This window comes from Rhinolophus ferrumequinum, chromosome 17, assembly GCF_004115265.2.
Source record: "Rhinolophus ferrumequinum isolate MPI-CBG mRhiFer1 chromosome 17, mRhiFer1_v1.p, whole genome shotgun sequence".
In the NCBI taxonomy this organism is placed as follows: domain Eukaryota; kingdom Metazoa; phylum Chordata; class Mammalia; order Chiroptera; family Rhinolophidae; genus Rhinolophus; species Rhinolophus ferrumequinum.
This window is the reverse complement of record NC_046300.1, coordinates 27,487,583-27,513,826: the sequence shown is the minus strand read 5'-3', so window position 1 is coordinate 27,513,826 and position 26,244 is coordinate 27,487,583. Positions and strand designations below refer to the sequence as shown.

Genomic DNA, 26,244 nt, shown 5'->3' with positions numbered 1-26,244 from the left:
TTGGGGAGTCAATGTCTGTGGTGGCAGACCTCAACTAAGGGAAGCTGGGAGTCACTGGAAAATATCCTAGGATTGTCACATGGACAGTTCTGAGATGCTTCTACATGGTTTTTCAGAGAGCCGCCCCTGGGACTGAGCCTCAGTTGCCCATAGGGTTTACCAACTCAACTGCACATCTCTGCGTTGGTTTTCCCTCCTTCCCTCTTCCTTGCCCAGTGCCCTGTTCTCCTGCTCCCTGAGAATTGCCTCCAAAATAAATGTCTTGCATCCAAATCCTTGTTGAAGACTCTGCTTTTAGGGTAACCCCAAACTAAGAAACCAGATTGGTGAAAATGAGGCAATATTCCAGGGAAAGAGAAATAAATCCTGAATGGTAGGTTGAAGGTTATGCTTTCTTACTAATTAAAACAAAACAAAAAAATTCTTCCTTCCCTATTTGCTTTCCACTTGCTGTTGTTTCAAAAAAAGTAAAAATATAAATTACACTTTTATATTACAATGTACATGGAGCTAGGCATGGCCTATAGTTTTTAGTCTTCATGGATTCTGAGTTCAAGAATGCTGTCCCTTTGTTTAGCCTCATAATCCAGTCTTCCTATTGGTCAGGCCCAAAATTTGGAGGTCATCTCTGACTCTCCACTTTTTCTCATAATCTATATTTATCTGTCAGAAAATCTTGTTGGCTGCACCTTCATAATACATATATATGCAGAACCCGGCCATTTCTTAGCACCTTCACCACGACCACTCTGATTTAAACCACAGATATCTCTCAGTTGGATGGTTGCAAGAGCGTCTTGGTCTCACTGCTTCTGCCCTTAACTCTAGTCTAGTCTCAGCAAAACTGAGTGGCTCTGTTAAACTGTAAGTCAGAGCGTGTCTTTCTAGTCCTCAGCCCCGCTCCTAGAGTTTTCCATCCCACTTTGAGTAAAAGCCAACGTTCCTACAATGACTGAGTAAAGCCAAAGTTTTTACTTGGTTTTTCATCTTTCCTTTCTTGATTTTTCTTTCTTACTACTCTTGCTTATTCCACTCCAGCCATTGGCCTCATTGCTGCAACTCAGACAGGCCGGCCTGCTCCTCCTCAGAGGTTTTACACTGACGGAACCTCACGTGGACCGCTTTCCCCCGGAGGTCTGCATGGCTCCTTCCGTACCTCCTCAGGTGTTCACTCACCTGTCATTCCTCAGTCAGCCCTGACATCCCTGTCTAAAACTGCACCCCCTCCTGGATACTTCCTTTCCCCTTCCCCTGTTTTACTGTTTCCTTTTGTACTTTTCACTGTCTTGTAAGCATTGTTTTATTCATTAAAAAAATTTTAACCTCTATTTCCCCCTTCTAAGAGGCAAGGTCCATGAGTGCGTGTGTGTGTTCTTGAGTGAGTGAGGGGTCTCTTTTGTTCATTTTTCTCTTTCCAGCCTAGAACAGTACACACACACACACACACACACACACACACACACACTGATTTATAGTGGATGAACAATAAATTTAGGGGATATCTGATAAATATGTGGATATTCAATAAATATGCCCCCAAATATTTAGTGGATATCAAATAAATATAGATGCCTGATAAATAAACAAAAATGAAAGACGAGGTATGTAGTTTTATGTAACCTCTCTGAGGCTCTATATTTTCAGCTGAAAATGGAGCTCCGATACCTAACTCATGGGAGCAAATTAACTAATGTATATAAAGATATTAAGAGAGGAAAGAACCTAGATAGATGGTAGGAGTTACTATTTATTAGAACTCATATTCTGATTTTTAGTTCAGAAACCAAAGTCTAGAAATTTATCTTAAGCCTTGAGAGGACTCTTTTCGAAGTTTTGTGAGTGATGTTTAAAGTACTAAAAGTAACTTCTTTTGCAGTTTGTTTTTCTCTGGAAGGCATTTGGGAATGAGTCCCTGGAAACCTTTGACTGTTGACAGTGTAGTGTGGAGTTTCTAGACTGGACCCCAGGCTCCTCCACAACAGGTGTGTAATTATCATATCTACTGCAGTGTTCCTATTGACAATACCTGTATAGTAAGTTCTCAGTAAGTATATGTTGAGTGAACAGATAAAAATAATGTAGTTATTCCTTCACTTATTATCAGATGTCCCATTAGTGAGGCTCAGATCTTGCTGGGAACTCTTTCTTTCCCCCCTGCAAGAAGCCACATATGTTGACTCCGTCCAGCACTGACTCACCTCCTCCCTGCCCACTGGTTTGGATTGTGTGTCTCCTTGGCAGTCCCTCTGCTATGCTGCTGTTACTCATTCTCAGCACATGACTGACCCAGCCTCTGTTCTTTTGTTTGCTGAATGCAGTGCTAGGACAGGAAGGCAGGGACTTCACTGTTTCCACTATCCCACTGGCTCACTTATAGGGAGTGACTGTGTGGGGACCGGGAGGGAGAAAGAAAATGAATTGGGTGGGAGTATTTGAGTTGTTTGTCTAAGAGATGGAGCAGGGACTGCAAATGGGAGAAATGGTTATATGCCACAGTATTCTCCTGAGTTGTTCAGATTAGAGGGTACCACCAACTATAGTATCAAAAATAAGTGTTCCCACACAGTGTGATTTATGGATGATGTGATACAGAATTGCACAACTGAAATCTATGTAATTCTACTAACAATTGTCACCCCAATAAATTAAAAATAAATTAAAAAAAAAAAATAAGTGTTCCTTGGGGACTTTTGTACTTTTTAGAGAATAATTGTTCTCATTTGTGGGTAACATGTAGGGTGGGAATGAAGATGTCTGTTAGTTTCAATGGTTGCATCGAGCTTAGTTTCTCTTGCATTCCTAAGATTGTAGCATTGCTAGTAAAATCAGCACAAAGATCTTTGCACAGATGAACATCTGCTAGTTCAGCTCATTTGGCTTTTTTTCTGGAGGTGTGGGGAGAAGGGTTGAAGGGTGATGTGATGGGACTGGCTTTTAAAGAGGACCTTTTAACTATAAACTTTGGGAAAATGTATCATGACTTTGTTTTACTTCATTTACACAAATTTACAAATAAAATATAGTTTGAGGTAAACAGGCAAAAAAAAAAGAGGAAAATATGACTTTCAGCCTTAACTCTATACAATTTTGTAAGAGCTTGATCTTTACTAATTGTAGTTATTGGTTTAATAACAACATAAATCTATTAAACTAGGTATGCTGATTGTCATGACCAATAGACCTCAGGTATGTATGATGGTTCAAACATAATAGAAGCCTATTTCTTGTTTGTGTAACAGTGGTGGGAATGTGAACAAGTCAGCAGACAGCTCTCCTCCACTCAGTCATTCAGACACCAGAATAACAGAGGCTCTGCTGAATACAGGGTTCCAGTGTAGCCCTGTTTTTTTTTTTTTCTTCTTTCGTCTTTTTAGTTAGTTTGTTAGGGAAAATAGCAAAAAGTTTGGAAGTGGTATACATAATTTCACCGAACATTCCTTTGGTTAGAATTCAGTTACATAGTCACATTTAACTTCAAAGCAGTCTGGATGATGTACTTGTTTCACTTGTGTTCCCTGGAAAACAGAATCTGAGATAAGGACCAAGTACTAATGCTTTGTTTGAGAGACACAAGTCCAAGACAGCAATAGTGAGAGAAAAGAGACGTGTGGCAGAGAAGGACGGTAAGAATGCAAGGTAACATGCTGGCTATTCTTCACAAGAAGTTGAAAGAGATAACAGGTCACCAGCACGTCAACCCACTTGGCCAGGCTGCATGTCGAAATCATTTGGAACATTCTATTGGAGTGAGGAAGGCAAAGATAATTTATTTGCCTAGCTCTCTCCCATTTCTTAACCCTCAGTGGTCAAAGTTTGCCTTATAGGTTGTCCCTCAGCACTACTGGTTTGCACCATCCAGCACCTTAAGCATTTTCTCAGAAGCCCAAACCAATGCTCTTTGATGTGGCATTTCATCTGAGTCTGAGTCCAAGAGTGGCAGAAGACCGAGGCTCGAATATGGCTGGTTGGCTTCAGGTAACCAGAATTCATGGGCCGGCACTGAGTAGGTTGGCAGTTGGCAATCTGGTGGCAGCTGTCTGGAATATAAGTGAAGCCGATATAATCTGAAAAGTTGCAAAAACATGTCTTATAGTCTCCTCCGTGAACCACTGAGATCCATTTATGCCTTCCAGCTAAATCTGGTTCACAAGTAAAATATGGGCAAAACATTTTGTTAGAACAAGAGGAGATCACATCTTCCTGGAAAGTGAAAGTAAAAGTCTAACCGGTCACAGAGTCACCTTCAAGTTGCATTTTCCTAGAAGAGACAAGGCAAGAAAGCTAGTGAAAAGCACCATAGAATTTTTGCTGCTACAACGGGTCCTGAGGCTGTAAGGGTTATTTATCATTTCTCTCCTCCACCATTCGTCATAGATTTCTCTCAACTTCTGCCAGCACTTCCACTGGTCTGCTTGCCTGGTGAAGTGATCTTGACTTTCATTCTGAAGATTCTCAGTCCTTTGCTGCTTGGATATTATGAGATTCTGGTTGTAACAATGGGCCAGTGACAGTTATTACCGTTTCTGCAAACACGAAGGCACGTCTCCGTGAATGTCCTGCATTCATTGACATATTCCTCCCCGACCACATTGTGTAGAGGCAGCCCTAACTTTTCATTGTCATAAGTGCTGGGTATCTCAGCCAGCACAGTAATTTTTTTTTTTTTTTGATTGTCCCTGTCACGAAGAGTTCAAACTATCCCAGTGGCAGGTGCAGCTTCTCGTTCAGTGAAACCGCCATTGTGTCCCCTGGCAAAAGTTGTCTTCCTGTGGGAATCAGACCTGTAACTCAACAGAACCTAAGGTTTGGGACAGGAAGCACAAATACCACAAGTGGGTGACTGAGTGTGAGGATGCGAGGGGATACTTCTGTTTCTCCCGCTTTGTTCTTGGATATTGGAGACACAGTAACATGTGTCAAGTACCGAGATATACCTGTACGCTGCATCCTAGAGGTCAGAGTCTCAGGTTCTCAGTGTGTTGTTCCTCAACTGGCGGCTTTGATGAGCCGTTAGCAGGTCATTGTATTGTTCTTTTAGGTTGGCTGCGCCTCAGTGATGAACTCATTTGTTAGAAAGGCATGAATGATCTTTAAAAATACTCCTTTAATCAGCAATACAGTGAAAAACAAAAACAGATTGTGTCAATAATTTCATAAGCCGTAAGCTATATGTGAAGAATATGAATAATATACTGCTAGCAGAGAAAAATATTTTTTAATACTGGATAGAAACTTAAGAGATCAACTAATTCAACTACCCCATTTTACAAAAGAAAAATGGAGGCCCAGAGAGAAAGAGCGACTTACGAGTAATAGAGTCAGCGGCTAATTAATGGCTGAATTTGTGCTGCATCCTGGTTTTCTGATGTCTAGATTCCTGAAAATTCCATTTTATCAAGCCATCTATTAAACAAAAACCATGGGTTCATCTTTTGAAAATCCAGAGTGGATTTTTAGATGCAAATCACTTTCAAGGTTGCAAATAGTTTTGTTCACTCTTTTCCATGATACAGAGTAGAATTGTGTTTTTTGTTCCTGGAAATAGTTCAGATTTTCATGTAGAAGCAAGGGAAACATTCATCTATAGGCAATAACTACTTTCCATTCCTTTGGGGCCTTGTTCAACCCTCACCTCCTCCATCAAGCCTTCCCTAAATTCTTTAGTTTCTGGCAAGCTTATCTTAACCCCCACAGAAACTATTGGCCACCTTTTTATTATTTTCACTGCAAAACAATTTTTACAAAATCATGATAAAATAAAGGAAAAGAAGAAATCTTCTAAAATCCTGTAGTTTCAACAGATTAAACCATTTTCATTTTTCAAAATTACATCCAGCTTTTGTATGCATGTATAATGTGTATATCATTGGATATTTTTGTAATCATGGCACAGATATGTATTTGCAGTCATTGCCTCACTTGACATCAATGCATGGTCATTTTTTTCAAGTTGCTACGTGATTTTCATAATTATGTTTTGAATCGTGTTACTCATTACCTCTTGGATCTTTCATAGGAATTTCACAATTAATATGTCTAGGACTAGACTCAGCTTTTCCATTGAATACCATGCAATTTTAGACTGAAAAAGTCCTCAACCTCTCTCTCTCATACTGTTCCATACTTCCATTCAGTTTATACGTCTAGTCCTTCTACTGCCTAAATATTTCTAACTTATAAACTCTTTTTTTTTTCCAGCTTCATCATTGGATTAGGCTTCTTAAGGCTCACCAGTTCAATTGCGGTAAGCTAATACTGGCTACTCCTAGTAGGTGGCTAGTAGGAGGTCTTTACAGTCAGTCCTCCTTATGGATGCAGAAGTAATCTTTCTGAAATGAAAATTTGATGCTGTTACTTCTCTGCTTAAAAACATTGAATGATTCTCATTTGTCTGTGAGGAGGATGTCAGTACTTCAACTAGGGTTATTTTACAGAGAAATAAAGATTTCTGGTTTCTATTGGGGAATTGAAAATCTGGCCACAGTGGGTCCGCATTCCAGCATGGCACCAGAAGGCTGAAGCTCAGCAGAGGCTGTTTCTCTAGACAGGGCAAGCTCTCCCCAGGCCAATGCGGAGGTCCCCTAAATCTCTTATTAATCTTAGCTCTTTGGCTCTTATGGGCTTTTGAGCTTGAGACCCTTTACTTTCCATGCTAAAGCTTAAATGCCTTTGAATGGCTCATAAGGTTTTTTACGTTTGTTTGTTTGTTTATTTTATGTATTTTTATCATAGTCCCTATTCAGTTCTTTAGCTTTATTCTTATGTCTATCAAGAAATAGAGAGTGGCTCCTTAAATGTGCCTTGAAATGCCCTTCGGTCCATAACCTCCTCACTCTTATGTCTGGGTAAAGCTCTTTTTCTTCCATCCAGACTTTGCTGCTTTGTCACCTCCTCTATGAAGACCTTCCTGATTTCCTGAGCCTACCAGGTGGCAGAATGATCTGGAAAGGAATATCACTTCTCATCCTATTCTACTAGCTTTTCCCTGCTCAAGCTAGGAAGACAGGACATGAAGCTTTCTCTTGCTGCATCTCAATGTTTCTTCCTTGCTCCTTCTCTTGCCTCTTTTTGTCTGGCGCTTTTCCCTGCTTTCCATCTTCCTGATACTTTCTTGTCAATTTAATTCAGCAAACATTTAAAAGGGGGCTGTTAAAAGCACTGGATGCTAGAGGGGATTTAGTGATAAGTGAGGGGTTCCTGCCATAGAAGGGATTATATCCTGGTGAGACAAGTGAATGTGCGATGATGACTATGACCAGTTATGTTCAGTCAGGTACAGGCGAGGTGCTGTGAAAAGAATGGAGGAAGGAGTGTTTACCAGGCCTCTTTGGCAAAGGGAAAGAAAGATGATTGCTTATATTTTAAAAGATTTCTTAAAAGGATAATGGAACCATGTGTTCCTCATAACTTTTATATGCTTTCTTGTCATCTCTACATTTCTTTAGCCACTTCAATATTTTCTTTTAGGATGTGAGTGTCGAGTTGTCTGTGTTCGAGTCTCACCCCATTACTTTATATCTCTGTGACATTGGGTAGGCTACTTAACCTCTCCATGGCTCAGTTTCTTAATCTTCAGAATGAGAGAAATAATAATACCTACTGCATAGAATGAGATTAAATGAGATATTTACAAAACATTTAGCATATTGTCTTAAAAGAATAAGCACTCCATAAAATTTAGCTATTAATAACATCGTTATTTAATTACCAACACGCTCCTCATCATGTTCTGGTGACTTCCAATGCTATAATTATAATAATTTTACTTCACATCATTAAGAGAAAGTCGAGTGCTGTGGTTATGTATGCAGACTCTGGAGCAAGACTGCTTGGGTTCAGATTGATCACTTCCTGCTTTGTAAGCTTTACAAGTGACTTACCTTCTCGGCATTTGCTCCCTCATCTTTAGAATGGAGATAATAGTATCTATGGTATGGAGTTGTTGTGAAGATTAAACAAGTTAAAAAAAAAAAAAAAAAAATATATATATATATATATATATATATATATATATATATATATATATATGGCCAGCCCGGTGCCTCAGGCGGTTAGAGCTCCATGTTCCTAACTCCGAAGGCTGCTGGTTCGATTCCCACATGGGCCAGTGGGCTCTCAACCACAAGGTTGCCAGTTCGATTCCTCGACTCCCGCAAGGGATGGTGGGCTCCGCTCCCTGCAACTAAGATTGAACACGGCACCTTGCGCTGAGCTGCCGCTGAGCTCCTGGATGGCTCAGTTGGTTGGAGCGAGTCCTCTCAACTACAAGGTTGCCGGTTTGACTCCCGCAAGGGATGGTGGGCTGTGCCCCCTGAAACTAGAAAACGGCAACTGGACCTGGAGCTGAGCTGCGCCCTCCACAACTAAGACTGAAAGGACAACAACTTGAAGCTGAACGGCACCCTCCACAACTAAGATTGAAAGGACAACAACTTGATTTGGAAAAAAAGCCTGGAAGTACACACTGTTCCCCAATAAAGTCCTGTTCCCCTTCCCCAATAAAATCTTTAAAAAAAAAAAAAACCTGATCAGTTAGATATGGAAAAAAACAAATAGAAATCCTAGGGGAAAATAATGATCTTTAAAAAAAAATGTATATATATATACATTATATATATATATATATATAATGTATATATATAGTGCTCAGAGCAGTGTCTGGTACATAGGAGGTGATGAATAAATATATTTTGAATTACTTATTTTTATTGAGCTGTGTTAAGAGCTTCATATATATTATCTCTGGTATCCTGAGATATCTTCACAACACAGAAGTGTAATAGTAATCCTTGTACAGATGAAGAAACTGAGGCATGGAGAGTTTCAGCAGCTTGCCCAAGGGACATACCTGTTAAATGAGAGAGCTGGGACTTGGAGCCAGATATCTCTGAATCCCAAGCCTGTGCCCTTATGTACAGTCACTCTCCTGAGAGCCAAACTCACAAATCCAACTGTGTAAGAGGCATCTTCCAGAGGTTGTCTCACATACACTTCATTCATATTCAACGTTTTCAAAACCAGTCTCTTCATATTCCTTCTGAACCTGCTCTTTCCTAAGTCTCACCATCTTTGTAAATGGAACACCAACTCTCCAGCTGCCCAAGCCAGGGAACTAGGAGTTGTGCTTGATTGTTCCTCTTCACGCACACCTACTCAATCAGCCACCAAATACCTGAAGCTTCTAACTGCGAATGGTCTCTTGTATTTGTTCATTTCTTTCTGTTTTCACTGCCACCATCCTAGTCCAAGTTGCCATCATTTCTTTTTGAGTAAATGCAATTACTTTCTAATTGAGCTATATAATTGCTTAACGAGGCACAGAATATTATTTTCACTTGGATTCCTTTGACAGCATGCTCTACCTTCACAGGAAGAAAGACGAAAATAGAAGAACTCGCCCCCCAATGCATTCCCAGCACTCCTACCATATCACAGTCAAGGATATTAGGTGACACCACGACATTAGGGCAAGGCAAAAGTTAGTTGTTTTAAAATTTTTTTTACTTTTTCACTTTTTTGGGTTATGGACCCCTTTAGCATCTGATGAAATACACATATACACATAAATATACATCCACACGTAAGCATACATATTATTTTTTTGCATACTACAGTCAAGAAATTCATATATATACTTAATTGGGTACCTGAAATGTTCCAAGCAGAGTTCTAGAATATTGTGTTGCATTTTCACTTTTATATTGTACGTGTACAAAGTTTGCTTGTGATTCAATATTCTTGTTTTGTTTTTTAAATTAAAGTTTATTGGGGTGACAATTTTTAGTAAAATTACATGGATTTCAGGTGTACAATTCTGTAATACATTATATATATCTCACATTGTGTGTTCACTACCCAGAGTCAGTTCTCTTTCCATCACCTTATATTAGACCCCGTTTACCCTCTTCTAGAACCCTCCCCCCAGTTATTTTTTTATGAGCACAAAGGAAAACATTTGTGGTTAAATAGCCAGTAGAGGTGATGACAAGATAGAAAGAAGAAAGAGAAGGGAGGAGTAATAAGGGTGAAGAGCCAAAAGATGATAAGGGGAAGGGGTCCAATGAAAATTCATAGGATGGCGAGCCAACAAATATTTTAAGAAATGCTATAGCTTAATTGTGACGATTATTTGCTTTGCTGTGAAGTAAATCCTTCCTTCTTCCTCTTATAAAATATTTAAAAATCTTTTAAGAGCTTTTGAAAGTACCTCTGTTTTGGGGGAACAGAGTACACCTGTTTTGGGGGACTGGGTTAATATAGTGTATCACAGAGAATATGAACCCAGAAGGCAGAGGAGGCCATGAGAAATAGGCCCATGGAAATTTGAAGAAATTTTGGAACAGAACTTTGGTCTTCTGTTAGGTCATGGAATTGTTGAGAGCTCAAGATAATTATTCCTAGATCTCCAAAGGGACAAGGGGCCCCCAGCTGACATGTGATTTACATTTACATGTACACAAGATCAGTACTTCTTGCATGACAAAATAACATTCTAAGAGAGGCATGTAAGTCTAGAGTTTCTTTTCTTCTTTGTGAAAGTACAGCCAAATATTTAATTGCTTTAATTTCAAGATTGAATAAATAAGAAGCTGATTTGAAAATGGCATTCCATTGAACTGTATTTTATTTATAGTTCTGCCTCTTGAGTGGGTTCCAAGAGACTTGCCAATGGGATACAGTAATTTTACTTCTCTGTGTCTTCATGTTTCTTATCAGTAAAGGAAGGGATTTAGGCCAATCTTTGTTTCCTAGACTATGATCCATATATTCACATAAGAGTAGTTGTGGGACTTTCCATGTTTGGAGCCACTTCCTAATTATGTTCATAACTAGGAAGACTGTATGTCCAGATTTCCCGTGTTTAGTCTCGTGTTTGTGCCTGTTTCCTGATGTCATTGCTAGTAGTGCCCCATTTCACTCTCAAAAACACCTAGACTTGGATAATAACATTTACAATTACCCTCTTAATATGGGTTCCTTGAATAGAAAATTTTAGGTTAAGTAATTTTAAACAGGTTTCTTAACTGCAAAACTTTGTAGATCCTTCAAAATGCTAATATGCCTAATGATTCTTGAAAACAGGCTATTGTTTCCAGGATTTTGGCTTAGGAATCCTTATTTTGCTTCTTATTGGGAATGGGTTAATGATATTTATTTTGGGAAAGAGTATTAAATTATCTTAATTCAACAAATACTTATCAACTACGATGTGCCAAGCCCTGGAAGAGTCAATGGAGAAACAGTAGTAGATAAAACCCAACTCTGCCACAAAGTAGTTTATAATCTGGTGTATAAGTGAGGTGGATAGCAGTGGGAATTAAGATACTACACAAAGAATTGCAATTCAAGGTCACAATCTAGATTTAATATTCTGCTATGATATTAGGTAATTAGAGACCAAGATAAAACAAAATATGTCCCAATCCTAAGTGAATGGTATAATCTGTAAGTACTATGTCAACTAAAAGTTTCTTGGACTCAGTTGTGAATGAATATGTTTGCTAAATCTTTCAGAATATTTGTGTAATGGTCCAAAGAACCAGTATTTTCATGATTATGCAGACCATCTTATTTTAAGATTCAGTCTTAACAGTGTCCAGGAGGAGATGATAGGGGGTTATTTCTAAAAAGATATAAGAAATATTACTTCATGGAATTCTGGAAGGACCTTGTGAGTAGAGAGTGTGATTAGAAAGTTATCCAAAGATTAATTCTTAATGGAATTGTTATGGTTAACAATAATAGTCAGCACTTAATGATAAACATTCACATAATATTAATAATTTATTCCTATATTAATTCATTTATTCCTTACATCAGATTTTATTAGTATTACTCCTTTACCAACAAAAACAAAACCAAACCAAGCAACAAAAACAAGCCTAGAGAGGTTGAGTAACTTACCAAAATTTTCAGAGCCGAACCAATATTTAAACCCAGGCAGTTTTTCTCCAAAGCATGCATCCTTTTTCACCACTAAACTTAAACATCAGCAGATACGTGTGTATGAGGGCTGGTTGTGAGGGTTTCAGGGACCTCACATTAGTAGCCTGAAATCATCTATGGGGAAAGTATCTACACCATGGAAATCAGTAAATGCGACAAATCAGAGCTCCCCTCACTTCTCAGAGTTGATTGTTAAACATTTACCGGCACATTACTGGTTATAGACACGTTTGGGAAAGCTGTCTGACTGAGTATTGCAGGTATTTACTTGGGGAATTGTCAGTACTATTTATAATGTGGACGAAAAAGGGGCCACATTCTACACCTCACAAGCTAAGGGGAGGCCTGCATGGCAAACCCTACAAACTTAGAGACCTACAGTAACCACACAAGATGGTTTGAATATAAAAATTCCTAACTAAAAGCGAGTAATGGAGGGTAGTCATGTTCTGGGCCTGTAGCTTCCTTGACAAAGGTCAATCTTTACCTTAAATAAGCCTGTCTATTTTTTTTTTTTTTTTGGCATCTAAGATAACATACCCTTGGAATGTCAGAATAATCCCCTTTTTCCAGACCCCTCAGGCTAAAACTCACACCAGAGTTACAGAATCCATCATTGTTATCTTGTTCTCCGAATACCATCTCTATGTGCTGTAAATTTCATTATTAACTATCCTGTATCCATCAATGTAAAAGAAGTATCTCTCTTTTTTACTTTTTATCCAATCCCAGAGATTTCACTGCTTTGCTTTCTCCCGCGCCCCCTTAATCTAGATGTCAATAGATTTCATGTAACCCTCCTATGTCTCCTCCTTTGATTCTAATGTATAAAATAAACTGCAAAACTGCCATTCTCCAGAGCATTTTTTCAATCCATTGAGATTTTGCTTCCCAGCAGTTGTCATCAATTTGACTCAAACTCATTAAAATTCTGTACAGGTTTGGATATTTCTTTTGTCGACACTGTGTTGTCTTGGCATTTTCATCAGATGGGGATCCATTTTATCCTGAATTGGAAGAGGATGTACAAAATGAAAATTCTCATGATCATTAAATTATTGAATCTGGGAGTCTTTTCAGAAAATTAAGTACTCTAGGTATTTCATTTCAAGAAACTTTGGGAAGGAGTTATTGTCCAGCCATAATTCTGCCAATGCTTCTTCTGGATTTCTGAAACTCATTATTTACATATTTCTAATGGCAATTACACTTTGAATTCATATTCCAGTTGTTTATGTTTGTATATTTTCTCCCTATCAGACTACAAGATCCATGCTAGAAATCATGTCAGATCAGCACTACAACCCCAGATAATGAGTGCCTAGTAAAGTGTTTTTCCAAAGTGATTGAGTTTAAGTGTTGATTAAATGAATTGCATTTCTTTTTTTTTCTGTTTCAAACACTACTTGATGAGTTAGGTAGAATGGTAAAAGAAACAATCACTTTATACTAGTATAACTTTGAATCATAAAAATTTTCTCAAAACAGACAATCCAGTCTATTAATATATTGAAGTCATTAATGCATTTACGATGTTTTACTATTCTAAACTTGAAGATGTAACTAATTTATAATTCCATCTTTCTTGTTATCAGTAGGCCTAAAAGACTGAGGGTTTTTTGGGGGGAAGCTGGGAGGAGGGTGGTTTCAAGACTTCTTTTAACTATTGGTTTGTATTTTTACATCTAGCTTTAAACTGTTTTTTAATTTAACTTTCCTATTAACTCTGATGTCATTAGTATTTTGCAAACCATTTTTTTCCAGATAAATAGCTCTTTTTAATTTTAGATTACAGATTCTAAGAGTTTTTTTTTTAATGTCTTGATGGTTTAGACTTATTCAAAATTTTTAGTTAAAAAGTGATGTTTTATTTTATTAAAAATTCCTTTACTAATTAAATATATTTGGAATATTGTTTATACTAGATATTTTTTAGAATTGGTGAAGGGGCGGATTTGGTCTTTTTCGCTTGCCAATAATCAATCTGCCTGCTACTCAGCTATAGACCAGCAATATCAGTGTAATCTGGGACTTTGATGAAAATTCTAGGTCTTGAGCTCCACCCCAGACCTATTAAATCAGAATCTGCATTTTAACAACATCTCCAGGAGATTTGTATGCACATTAAAGTTTGAGAAAACCCAATGGAGTCTTTTTCTCAAATTCACCCTGCTGCAAAAGCAGCTGTCTGTAATGTATTCTTCAATGCAGACCACAGTTCGGAATTCTGATTTATTTGATGGCTTAATGTTTATTGACTGCACCTGGTGTGCTAGATGCTGCAAAGAAAACTCAAACCACCCAGCCATTGTCCTACAGTTACTTTAAAATAAGAAGATACAAACAACTTACTATTTTTTCTTTTGTTTTTTAAAAAAATATTCACATGCATTGAAAGAACAAAAAGAGTTGGGCAAAGGAGACAGATTATAGTCCCACTCCAGGGTGTGGGGTTCATTGTTAAAATAAGAGTAGATGAGGGATGTTCACATATACAAATATAAATGAAAGGGATTCCATCAATCACGTAGATGTTTGGTCTAGGGAAAGCAAACATCTGGATGGCTAAATTTTGTGTAGACAAGGTATCTGGATAATTGCTTGTATATGCCACTTCTCCAGATGTTTCCGCATTGTGTTGATGTAGCTCAAACCCATTGCTCTCAATGATTTCATGAATTTTTAGTAGAAAAAGTTCTGAAAGCATTGATTCCGTGTCTACAGTCCATTACTCATGAAAATTAGTCTTTTAAACCTAATATTTGGTCAAATTTCCTACCCCCTTCTGATTAATTGCCATTTCATATAGTGGATGTAAAAGACATTCTTAGTAAGAATTTTGAAGGGGTCCAGAAATATGCCACTTTGGCATAAGGATTATTTGAAGCTAAAGGCAATTGAGACCATCAACAGATGCAAGAAGAGTTTTTTTTGTCTCTCCTCATCTGCCTATCAGCAGGGCTTAAATTTCTCTTTGTGAAGTTGTCTCCCTGCCCTGTTCTGGAAAGAGAGCGACTCTTATTGCCAGTCTGTACTAAGATGAGTCTGCACAAACAAATCTCACTAAAATAACCCATTTCTTCTATTAGTTTTCCCATATATTTCCTAGTCACTTTCCTACAGTTTATCATTCCTCCACTCCCAAACTGCTTCCCTTTGTTAAAATGAGAGTCTAACTGCTTGAGTTTTCACTTATTTTCTGTGAACTCCTGTGTATGCAAAATATTCAGGCCTTTGTATTCTTTTTCTCTTGTTAATGGGTCTTTTGTCAGTTAAATTTGCACATCCCTAGTCACTGAATCTAAGAGCAGTAGAGAGAGTTTTTCCTCCTAAACAATTTTAACTTTACTAAAACTTCCTTTTTAAAAATTTAATAAATCATTTTAAAAGAGTAAGAACTAAAGAAGGAAGGATAAAAAGATAAGATATGAAGCATGTGGAAAGTTTGAAACATCAATAGAAATGGAATGAGAGTTTTTAGGAATTAGCTATTTAATCATTTGTTTCATCTAATCATTACTCAACCTGTCAATTGACTGCAGGCACAGTATATGGAGAGATTATTATTGTCTCACACCCTAAGCCTGCAGTGAGGTCAACTGTTGGATCAATAACAACTCTGTTCCATCAGATAACGAATCCAAATGAGAATTGCCACTGTTAATCAGGTATCTAGAAATCCTTGAACAGGGCACTGTGATAAATGACCGCTGACTATTCTTCTCCCATTAACCTCAGTGGACTTTGCTCACCCATATTTTTAATTAACTAATTTAGTACAGGACATTTAAAATACTCAAATCCTTTCGAAATTCTCCCCAGGATGGTAATTCCTGGAGTAGACATCAGGAAGAACGTCCTTCCTTTCTTTGTAGAGATATATTTGACACATTTTTAATTTTTTTCCTCAGAGGAACATGTTTCTAAGGGACTTGGGTTTCACATTTCACTTAGCACTTAGTTCTTTACCTCATAGAATGGTAGCATTTTGAAATTCAGCAAAAATATACATTATTCTTTATGGGATATTAAGCAAAAGTCAAAGCTATGGAAAATTACAACCTTCAGTGTAAAAGGAAATGTCTTTTGCTTTTTTGAAATTTAATTACTAATGAAAAATCTTTTAGAAAAAAATGTTGAATTAAACAGGTTAAGGGGAAGTCTTAATAATTAAAATATATTTTGTACATGAAAAAAGACTAAGCTTTTGGCAGTTATGAATATTATTTACTTTACATTTTTGTGATCTTTGTCCTTTACCATGTCAAGATGTGGAATTATAAAACTTAGAGTTTTCATCTTCTCTACAACATTGAGAAAAGCCCATGATATTATTTCTGAGTAATTTTGGAACACTAGGGTTGACATGATAGTTAACAGAGGAAAGGCTATTCACCTGCATTTTTGCTTTCCAATTCATCTCTCTCATATCTAGGGAATAAGACTGACCAAGACAAAACAATCAAAAACTGATGATTTAAAAAAAAAATTTTGTCTTTCTGACTTGACTGGTAAATTAGCAAAGGCAGTTAAAACATCTGGGAGCATCCTAAGGTATGTGGGGGAAAAATGAGTTGTCCCAGCATCTCACTGAAAACTTTTCTGGGTGAAGGTTTCTATTCCAGAAACCTTCCTTTTGTTCAGATGAGCTCTATACCTTTTAGCATGAAAATACTTATTTCTCTCTTTCTGTTATCTGAAATACATTTTAATTGTTACCATTTATGGCATTTATGTACCACCATTTCTAGTATTTATTTCCGCAAAACAAAGCATCCCAAAATGTAGTAGGGTAACATAACAATAATGGTTTAGGAATTTAGACAGGGTACATGGGGATGGTTTGTCTCTCAAATTCTGGGGCTTCGTTTGGAAGACTCAAATGGCTGAGCAGTGGCTCAGATAAGTGGGGGTTGGAATTGTTTGGTAACTTCTTTATTTATATGTCTGATACATGGATCAGGCTGATTCACAGGCTGGGCTCAGCTGGAGGTGTTGACAGGAGCACATACATGTGGTCTCTCCGTGTGGGTTGTGCTTCTCATAGTGAGCTGGCTGGGTTCTGAAGGGACACATTCTACGAGGGAGCATCAGGAGAGAGAATTCTAAGAGAGCTAGGTAGCACTGCATGGCTTTTGGTGACTTAGCCACAGAAATCATAGAATGTCATTTCTGTTCTAATCCATTTATCAAAGCAGTGCCAATCTTGTCCATTTTCAAGGGAAAGGTGATATAGATCTCACCCCTTGATGGGAGCAATATCAGAGATTTCTGATCAGTTTTTAAACCACCACAGCACCCAATTCATTGTGTTTGTTCTTTTTTCCTACAAGATTTTTCTTTACTAATTATTTTAAAAAGAAGCATAAGATAGTTGGCATTTTATAAGGGGAAACCAGACGTAAGTCCTGTGTTTGATTATAAAGTCAAGTGCAGAAATCTTATCAATGAATTCTTTTGCATTTCCTAATGTTACCCAGCGTGTCAGTTTACACACAGTGGGTTCCAGAAAACTGTTAGGGGGGAAATTAATTGCTAAGAGAATTTAATATGAGTTATGTTTCTTCCAAGGCTCCTTGTAGTCAGTCAATCAGGCTGCTGCATTAGTGTCCTCTCTGATGTAGTCATCATTAACTAGAGCTCTATTAGCTGTTCATTTGTGGCATAAAAGAGACCCAAACACAGAGGATTGCTTTTGAACTGAGCCATTGTTTCATAAATATTAGAACACAAATCAATGCATATTGACTGGGTTTGTATAGATGAATATGATAGCATTGCCCTCAACAAAATGTGGTTCATTTCTTCAAAAAGATGCATCAGCCGAGGACAAAAATCAGAAGGACTTAAGTTTTTCAAGATATTGAATTTTAGGTACTGAGCTAATGCGTTCATTTCTTCAAATGCTTGAAGCTGAATGAACAGATACTATACTGTCTAAAATATTTGCTTCTGTGTGGATGGTGGTAGGCAAGAGATCAGAGAAGTATATCATTCCTGTGACACTTGAATGAGCATGTATCATTTCTGTTGACACTCAAAACAAACTTGTCAGGTAGGTATTATTGTCCCAAATTTACAAATAAGCAAATTGATGTCACAGATTTTCTGCTGAATGCCTAAGGTCTTCCCCTTGCAATGCTGAAAAGGAGATTTAAACTCCTCAGACATAAATACCTTTGGAAAATCCTACCTGATCCTCAGCCAAATTAAAATACTCCTCTGTGCTCTTATAACATCTTGAAATCTATCCATATCTGCTATTTTGTGCTGAAATTATTTTATGTGTTTGTTTCTTTCCATTTGACTTGAGAAAAGGACCTAATTTCATATATCTGCACCCACTAAGGATTTTGCCCAAAGTGACAAGTGAATGCTTATAGAATGAATGAATGATTGATGTTCTTTTAACTCTAAAACTCTACCAATCCATGGTACATTTTTAAGGAAGAATCATTCTGTTAGTATACAGCAAAGAAAAGCTGCTATTTGTGGATAGGACACAAGGAAACCATAGACAAAAAGAGCTATGAATCATCTGTGGCATTGTTTTAGCTCATTTTCTGGAATATACTAGACAGCAAGGAGGCCTGAGCAGAATGAGTAAGGAGAAATATTAGGAATTGAGGTCAAAGTGTTAATGAGGTAGAGGTAAGATCTTATAGAGCCTTGTAGGACAGATAGGATTCTAAGTGATTTGATTAGACTTAGCAGTCAAAGTGATCCTTTGAGAATCTATGATGATAGGAGCTGGGCAACAATGGAAACAGGCCAACCTATCATGACTGATTTATTGTAGTGGTTAAGAGAGAGGCTATGGTTGATAGGACAAAGGTGAGAAGTTGTTGGATTTTGAATATATTCTGAAAGTAGAGCCAATAAGACTGGTTAGATGGAGTGAGAGAAAGAGGAGTAAAAGATGAAGCCAAGATTTGGGGCCTGCGCACCTAAAAAGATGGAATTATCATTAGTTAAGATAGCAATATGTATGGATGAAACAGGTTTGGGAAGGAAGATCAACAGTTCATTTGTGGGCAATGTAAGGCCTGAGATGAATATTAAACATCCAAGGGGATAATACTAACTAGGCAAAGTAATCAGAGTTCATGATTAAGTTGGAGGTAGGATTCTAAAGTTCAGGGGAAAGAGTCCATGTGGGAGACATAATGTAGAGATTGTAGTAAAATCCAGGAAACAGAATGATATCACCAAAGGAGTGAATACATACAATGAAAAGAGGTCCAACGATTGAGACTTGCAGTGCTCCAGTTAACAGATTCAGAGAGAGAAGTCGATAAAGGAGACTAAGAATGAACTGTCAGTGAGAGAGAAGTGTGATGTTTGAGCCCAAGTGAAGAAAGTATCAGGAGGAAGTATGGTCCGATATCAATGCTACTGATCTGTCAGGTATGCTGTGGACTGCGAATCAGTCATTGGTTTTGGCAATGTGGAGGACATTGGCGACTTTGATAAGGATACTCTTGGTGGCAAAAGTGGATTAATTAACTTTTCCCCCCAGTATATGTCATATTTTCCTGATTTTTTGCCTATCTGGTAGTTTTGATAGTATGCTAAACACTGGATTTTATCTTGTCGGGTGCTAGATACTTTTCTAGTCATGTAAATATGTTTGAGTTTTGTCTGGTACTTGGTTAAGTTACATAAGTTGCAGTTTGAATTTACCGGGTCTTGCTTTTAAGGTTTTTAAGGTGAGACGAGAACAGTGTTTGGCCTGGGGTTAATTTTCCCCTCTAGAGGCAAAAACTCTTCTGAGAGTACCCTTCTAAATGCCCAGTCCATTATAAGATTTTCCAATCTTCCTGAAGGAGCTGGCTGGAGGGATCAGGCACTGTTCCTGTCTCTGCGAGAACCAGGTGCTTTCACTTCCAATCCCTTTGGGTGATTCTTTCCCCAAACTTGGACAGTTTCCTTAGTACTCAGCTGAAGACCTGAGGAGGCACCCTCTGCACATCTCCACAGTTTGGTTTCTGTGTGGTTTTAAACTCTCTGGCTTTCTGTCTTCACGCCCTAGCTACTTTGGTCTCCCCGACACACAGCTTCCTTTCTCCGACGCAGGGACGCCATGGTCCTCTGCCTCCAAATCTCTCTTGCTGACCATAGCCTAGAAAATTACTGCAGGCGGTAAGCTGTGGTTACTATAGGATATACTTCATCTATTTTCCAGCTTTCGGGGATTAATCTACTTTGTTGCGGGATGACCACTATCGTGAAAACTGTTACTTCATATATATTATCTGTTTTTTGTTTGTTTTTTGTTTGTTTCAGGCAGAATAAGAAATCCAGTCCCTGACACTCCATTTTGGTCAAAGTCCAAGTCCAAGTAAGTCTGTCACCACTCAACTATTTTTGGTGTTGTTGTTGATGTTGGAATAGTATATTAACATGGTATGGATTAGCTAATCAGATTATCTGACAGCAGGATTATGAGGGACTAGGATTTAGGATAATTCTGGGGTGGAGACTGAGGTTACAGGTGAGGGTATATAGGTCAGTGTGAGAACACTGGCAGATGGGAGACGGCTGATATTACTAATCTTGAAATTGTTATAACGGACGGCCTGCAGAAAAGCATTGATTTCTCTCTTTCTTTTTTAAATTAAATTTATTGGGGTGACGTTGGTTAATAAAAATATATGGGTTTTAAATGTACAATTCTGTAATACATCATCTGTATATTGCACTGTGGGTTTATCACCCAAAGTCAAATCTTCAGTCACCATATATTTGACCCCCTTTGCACTATTCTACCTCGCTTCCCCTCTGGTAACCACCATACTGTTTATGAGTTTATGAGTAACCATCCGTGTCTATGAGTTTTTATTTGTTTGTCTTGTTCATTTGTTGCTTTCAGTTTTATATCCCACATATGAATGAAATCATGTGGCTTTTGACTTTTTCTGACTGACTTATTTCGCTTAGCATGATATTCTCAAGATCCATCCATGTTGTTACAAATGGCAATAATCTCATCTTTCCTTATGACTAATATTCCATTGTATATATGCACCACATCTTCTTTATCCAATCATCTATCGAAAGACACTTTGGTTGTTTCCAGATCTTGGCCACTGTGTATTGTGCTTGGCCACTGAATATAATGAACATAGGGGTACACTTACCTTTGTGAATAAATGTTTTCAAATTTTTCAGGTAGATACTCAGAAGAAGGATGCTGGGACTTATGGTAATTCTATTCTTAATTTTTTGAGGAACCTCTATATTGTTTTGCATGGTGGCTGTACCAGTTTATATTCTCTCTAGCAGTGTATGAGGATTCCTTTTCCCCCGCAATCTCTCCAACACTTGGTATTACGTCGTGTTGATGATAGCCATTCTAACAGGTGATTATCTCATGTCGTTTTGATTTGCATTTCTCTAATAGCTAGTGAAGTTGAGTTTCTTTTCATATGTATTCCATTGTATGTCTTCTTGGGAGAAGTGTCTGTTCAGGTCCTCTGCCCAGTATTGAATTGGATTATTTTTTGTTGTTGTTAAGTTGTATGAGTTCTTTACATTTTTTGGATATTAGCCCCTTAGTGGAGGTTTTGTTTGCAAATACCTTCTCCCATTTGGTTGATTGCCTCTTTGTTTTTGTTATGGGTTTTTTTGCTGTGCAGAAGCTTTTTAATTTGATGGTACCATTCATTTATTTTTTGCTTTTACTTCTCTTACCTTTGAGGTCAAATTTATTGAATTCTAAGACCAAGGTCCTTAAATTTAGCACCTTTGTTTTCTTCTAGGCATTTTATTGTTTCAGGTCTTATATTTAGGTCTTTGATCCATTTTGAGTTAATTTTTGTGTATGGTGACAAAAAGCAGACTATTTTCATTCTTTTGCACGTGACTTTCCAATTTTCCCAGCACTATTATTGAAGAGGCTTTCTTTTCTCCATGGTATATTTTTGGCTCCTATGTTGAAAACTATTTGCCCATATATATGTGGGTTTATTTCTGGGTTCTCAATTCTGTTACATTGGTCTGTGTGTCTGTTTTCCTGCCAATACCATGCTATTTTGCTGTTTTGATTATTGTCACTTAGTAGTATAATTTGAAGTCTCACAGTGTGATACCTCTAGCTTTTTTCTTTGGGTATTCGTGGTTCCATACAAATCTGATGATTTTTTTTTAAAGCCATCGGGATATTAATGGGGATTTTATTAAATCTGTATATTTCATTGGACAATATGGCCATTTAACTATTTTGGTTCTTCCAATCCATGCACACAGAATAGCTTTCCATTTCTTCTGTCTTCTTCAATTTCTATGAATAATGTCTTGTAGTTTTCAGTGTATAGGTCTTCACATCCTTTGTTAAGTTTATTTTTAGGTATTTTATTGTTTTTGCTGTAATTGCAAAAGGAATTTTTTTTTCATTTCTTTTTCTGAAATTTCATTATTAGTATGTAGGAACACAGTGGGTTTTTGTACATTGGTTTTGTATCCTGCAACTTTACTGTATTTTTCTGCTGTTTCTAATAGGTTTTTTGGGTGGAGTCTTTAGGATTTTCTATATAAAGAATCGTCATCTGCAAAAAGTGGCAATTTGATGTCTTCATTCTCAATTTGGATGCTTTTTATTTCTTTCTTTTGTCTGATTGCTCTGGCTAGGACTTCCAATACTATGTTGAATAACAGTGGTGACAGGGGGCATCCCTGTCTTGTTTCTGATCATAGATGAAAAGCTTTCGGTTTATCACTATTAGGTATGACATTAGCTAAGGGTTTCTCTTATATAGCCTTTATCGTGTTGGGGTACTTTCCGCTATACCCATTTTATTTACTGTTTGAATCATAAACGGATGTTGTATTTTGTCAAATGCTTTTTCTGCATCTATTAATATGATCATATAATTTTTATCCTTTATTTTGTTTATGTGGTGTATCACATTGATCGATTTGCATATGTTGAACCATACTTATTGTTGCCATGCAGCAGCCTACCCGTCTGTCTCCTTGTACCTGCCCCTAAAGAAGGGAGAGTCTGTGAGACGGATCCTTTCAGGGACTTTGCTTTACCTTTGTGTTTGCACCTCATGTCTCCCTGTTTGGCCCCAAAAAGATGGCTTGTCAGCCAATGACGAGTAAGATTCCCCACGGCAGGGGGACAACTCAAGTCAGGCGCAGTTGAGTGGGGACCAACAGGAGAACCCACGGGGTTCAGAGAGGTGGGCACAGCCCCCCACTTTCCCCTGGCTAAGGAAAGCTTCTGCCTCTGTGGCTGTATTTCTTCCCAAAACCTGCAACGGAAGTGATTCAGTGATGTGCTCTCCATCTATTCATATGCATATAGGTTTTGTCCCTTGGGGAAGTACAAACATCCTGAGCTGGCAAGGGTTTTTGGCTTGAATCAATTTTGTATTATGATGTGTGGGATTCACAGATCGTGAGATTGACAAGCTTTATCTCCTTTACTTCCCCACCTAACTAATAAAAGCTAATGCATAGGCCCGATTCGGGGCGTCCAGTCCTTGAGACTGGGGGTCCTTTGATCCTGGTTATAATCTATTATTGACTACTGTCTTTTCTTAGCCCTGTGCTGCCCTCCTTGCTCCCCATAACTCTCGTCGCGTGGGACTCGACACTTACGCCCCTGGAATGAACCTCACTTGATCATCATATACAGTGTTTTTAAAGTATTGTTGTATTCGATTTCCTAGTACTTTGGTTAGTATTTTTGCATCTGTATTCATCAGAGATATTGGTCTGTAGTTTTCTTTTTTGTGTTATCCTTGCCAGGTTTTGGTATTAGGGTAATGTTGGCCTTATAAAATGAGTTAGGAAGTATTGCCTCTTCTTCAGTTTTTTGGAAGAGTTTGAGAAGGGTAGGTATTAAATCATCTTTGAATGTTTGGTAGAATTCACTAGTGAAGCCATCAGGTTCTGGACTTTTACTTTTGGGGAGGTTTTACATGATTGTTTTAATTTCCCTACTGTTGATCAGCCTATATAGATTTTCCAGTTTTTCGTGATTCAGTCTAGGAAGTTTATATATTTCTAAGAACTTATCCACTTCTTCTAGGTTATTGAATGTGGTGGTATATAGTCCTTCATAGTATTCTTGGATGATCCTTTGTATTTCTGTGGTGTCCATTGTAACTTCTCTTTCATTTTGGATTTTGTTTATTTGAGTCTTTTCTCTTTTTTCCTTAGTGAGTCACGCCATGGGTTTGTCAATTTTATTAATCTTTTCAAAGAACCAGCCCTTTTCTGCATTAATTTTTTCTATTGTCTTTTTGTTCTCTATTTCATTTAATTCTGCTCTAATTTTTATTATTTTCTTCTTCTGTTGACTTTGAGCTTCATTTGTTCTTTTTTTTCCTAGTTCTTTAAGATGTAATATTATGTTGTTTATTTGGGATTTTTCTTCCTTCTTGAGATAGGCTTGTAATGATATAAACTTCCCACTTTTTACCACTTTTGCTGAATTCCAAAAGTTTTGATAAGTTGTATTGTCATTCTCATTTGTCTCTATGTATCTTTTGATCTCTCTTTTTATTTCTTCTTTGGCCCACTTGTTCTTTGGTAGCATGTTGTTTAATCTCCACACATTTGTGGTTTTTCCCACTTTCTTTTTGCAATTGATTTCCAATTTCAAAGCCTTGTAGTTGGAGAACATGCTTGGTATGATTTCAGTCTTCTTAAATTTCTTGAGGCTAGTTTTGTGCCCCAACATATGGTCTATCTTTGAGAATGTTCCATGTGAACTACAGAAGAATGTATATAATCTGGTGTTGTGGAATGAAAGGCTCTGTAAATATAGATTATGGCCATTTGGCCTAATGTGTCATTTAAGGCTGATATTTCCTTATTGATTTTCTCTTTGGATGATTTATCCATTGCTGTCAATGGGGGTATTTAGGTCCCCTACTGTAATTGTGTTTTTGTTAGTTTCTCCCTTTATTTCTGTTAGTAGTTGCTTTGTATAGTTTGGTTCTGCCTGATTGGGTGCATATATTGATAAGTGTTATGTTTTCTTGATTTATTGTCCCCAGAAAATCATGTTTCTAAATCCTTAGTCATTTGAAAAGATGAGATTATTCTTGTAGCAAATTAAGTTTATCTTAAGATGCTTATGTATATTTTATTTGCCTACCACAAATCTAGATGAAGATGAATAGCTTATTTTGTTTATTTGTTTGTTTGATTATAGCAGTGACTTTTCTACAGGATGGTGAAGAGAAACCATTGCATTTATTATAAATATAATACTTCTATGGTTTATATCCACCTGTAAGAAGTAATCTTCATGAACTAGAATAAGTGAAGGCTTTAAGAGGGTAAGAAAAAGGAGGTTGGATTTGCAGAGGTAGAATCTTAGTGTCTTAATAGGAAAATAATTACTGGAAATAGTTCTGACAAGGGAAAAGTTGATCACAAATTTACATAAAGTTTTTCTAATTGTTTCTGTTGGGATAAAGAACCCTCTCCATAATCCTATTTTTACACCTCTATCATTAACATCTAGCAATGAGTTTAGGAAGATCAAGTCAATTATAAATACAAATAAAGAAGCTACATTTCATTTGCAGGCCTCAGTGTTACATGGAAGGGTTTGGGACATTGTTACATTTACATAACTAGATGGCTACCCTACTCAGGGGACTGTAAGATATATGTTCTCTTGATTCTTCTCTGCCGATTTCCTTAAAAGAAATACTCCTTACTCAAATGTTATATTTCATAAGTGAGAGCTCGGAATTGGTATCTTCCCTTTGCAACATAATGAAGGATTTAATTTACTTATTTTCAGTAGAGGAATAGCAGAGAAGAAAACAGAAACTGGGAGATTGAATTGAGTACACCAACACACAATGTTATTGATGCACTGAAAAGTTAAAAATAAAAGTAAAAGGGATCAGTCAAAATGGTGGAGTAGGTAAATGCTGTGCTTGCCTCCTCTCATGACCACATCAAGACTACAATTAAACTATAGAATAACCATCATTGAGAATTGCCTAAAGTATAGCTGAATAGAATTCCTATAACTAAGGATATGTAGAAGAAGCTATGTTGAGACTAGTGGGAGGGATGGAGATGCAAAATGGGATGGTCCCACACCCATATGTAGCGGTTAAAAATTGGGATGGATATCTCACCTGCGGAGGTCCCCTCTGAGGAGCAACGGGTCCCAGCCCCAACCAGGCTCCTCAATCCATGGTTAGACTGCAAGGGAAAGAAGTCCCCACAACTTCTGGCTGTGAAAACCAGTGGAGATTGTGGTTGAATGAGATGGAGACTGGATGGATTTTCTGGCATTCCTTTTAAAGGGCTTGTGCA

The 26,244-nt window shown here is 37.5% G+C and overlaps 1 long non-coding RNA gene across 1 annotated transcript in view; it reads left to right on the top strand.

Annotated features, from left to right (window-relative positions):
• Positions 1 to 6,196: 6,196 nt before the first annotated feature.
• Positions 6,197 to 26,244, top strand: part of LOC117036618 (uncharacterized) — a 53,975-nt gene continuing 33,927 nt past the window's right edge. Inside the window, exons 1-2 of the long non-coding RNA XR_004425418.1 lie at positions 6,197 to 6,244; positions 20,233 to 20,287. This is a non-coding gene — a long non-coding RNA (uncharacterized LOC117036618). The remainder of the gene's footprint in view (positions 6,245 to 20,232; positions 20,288 to 26,244) is intronic.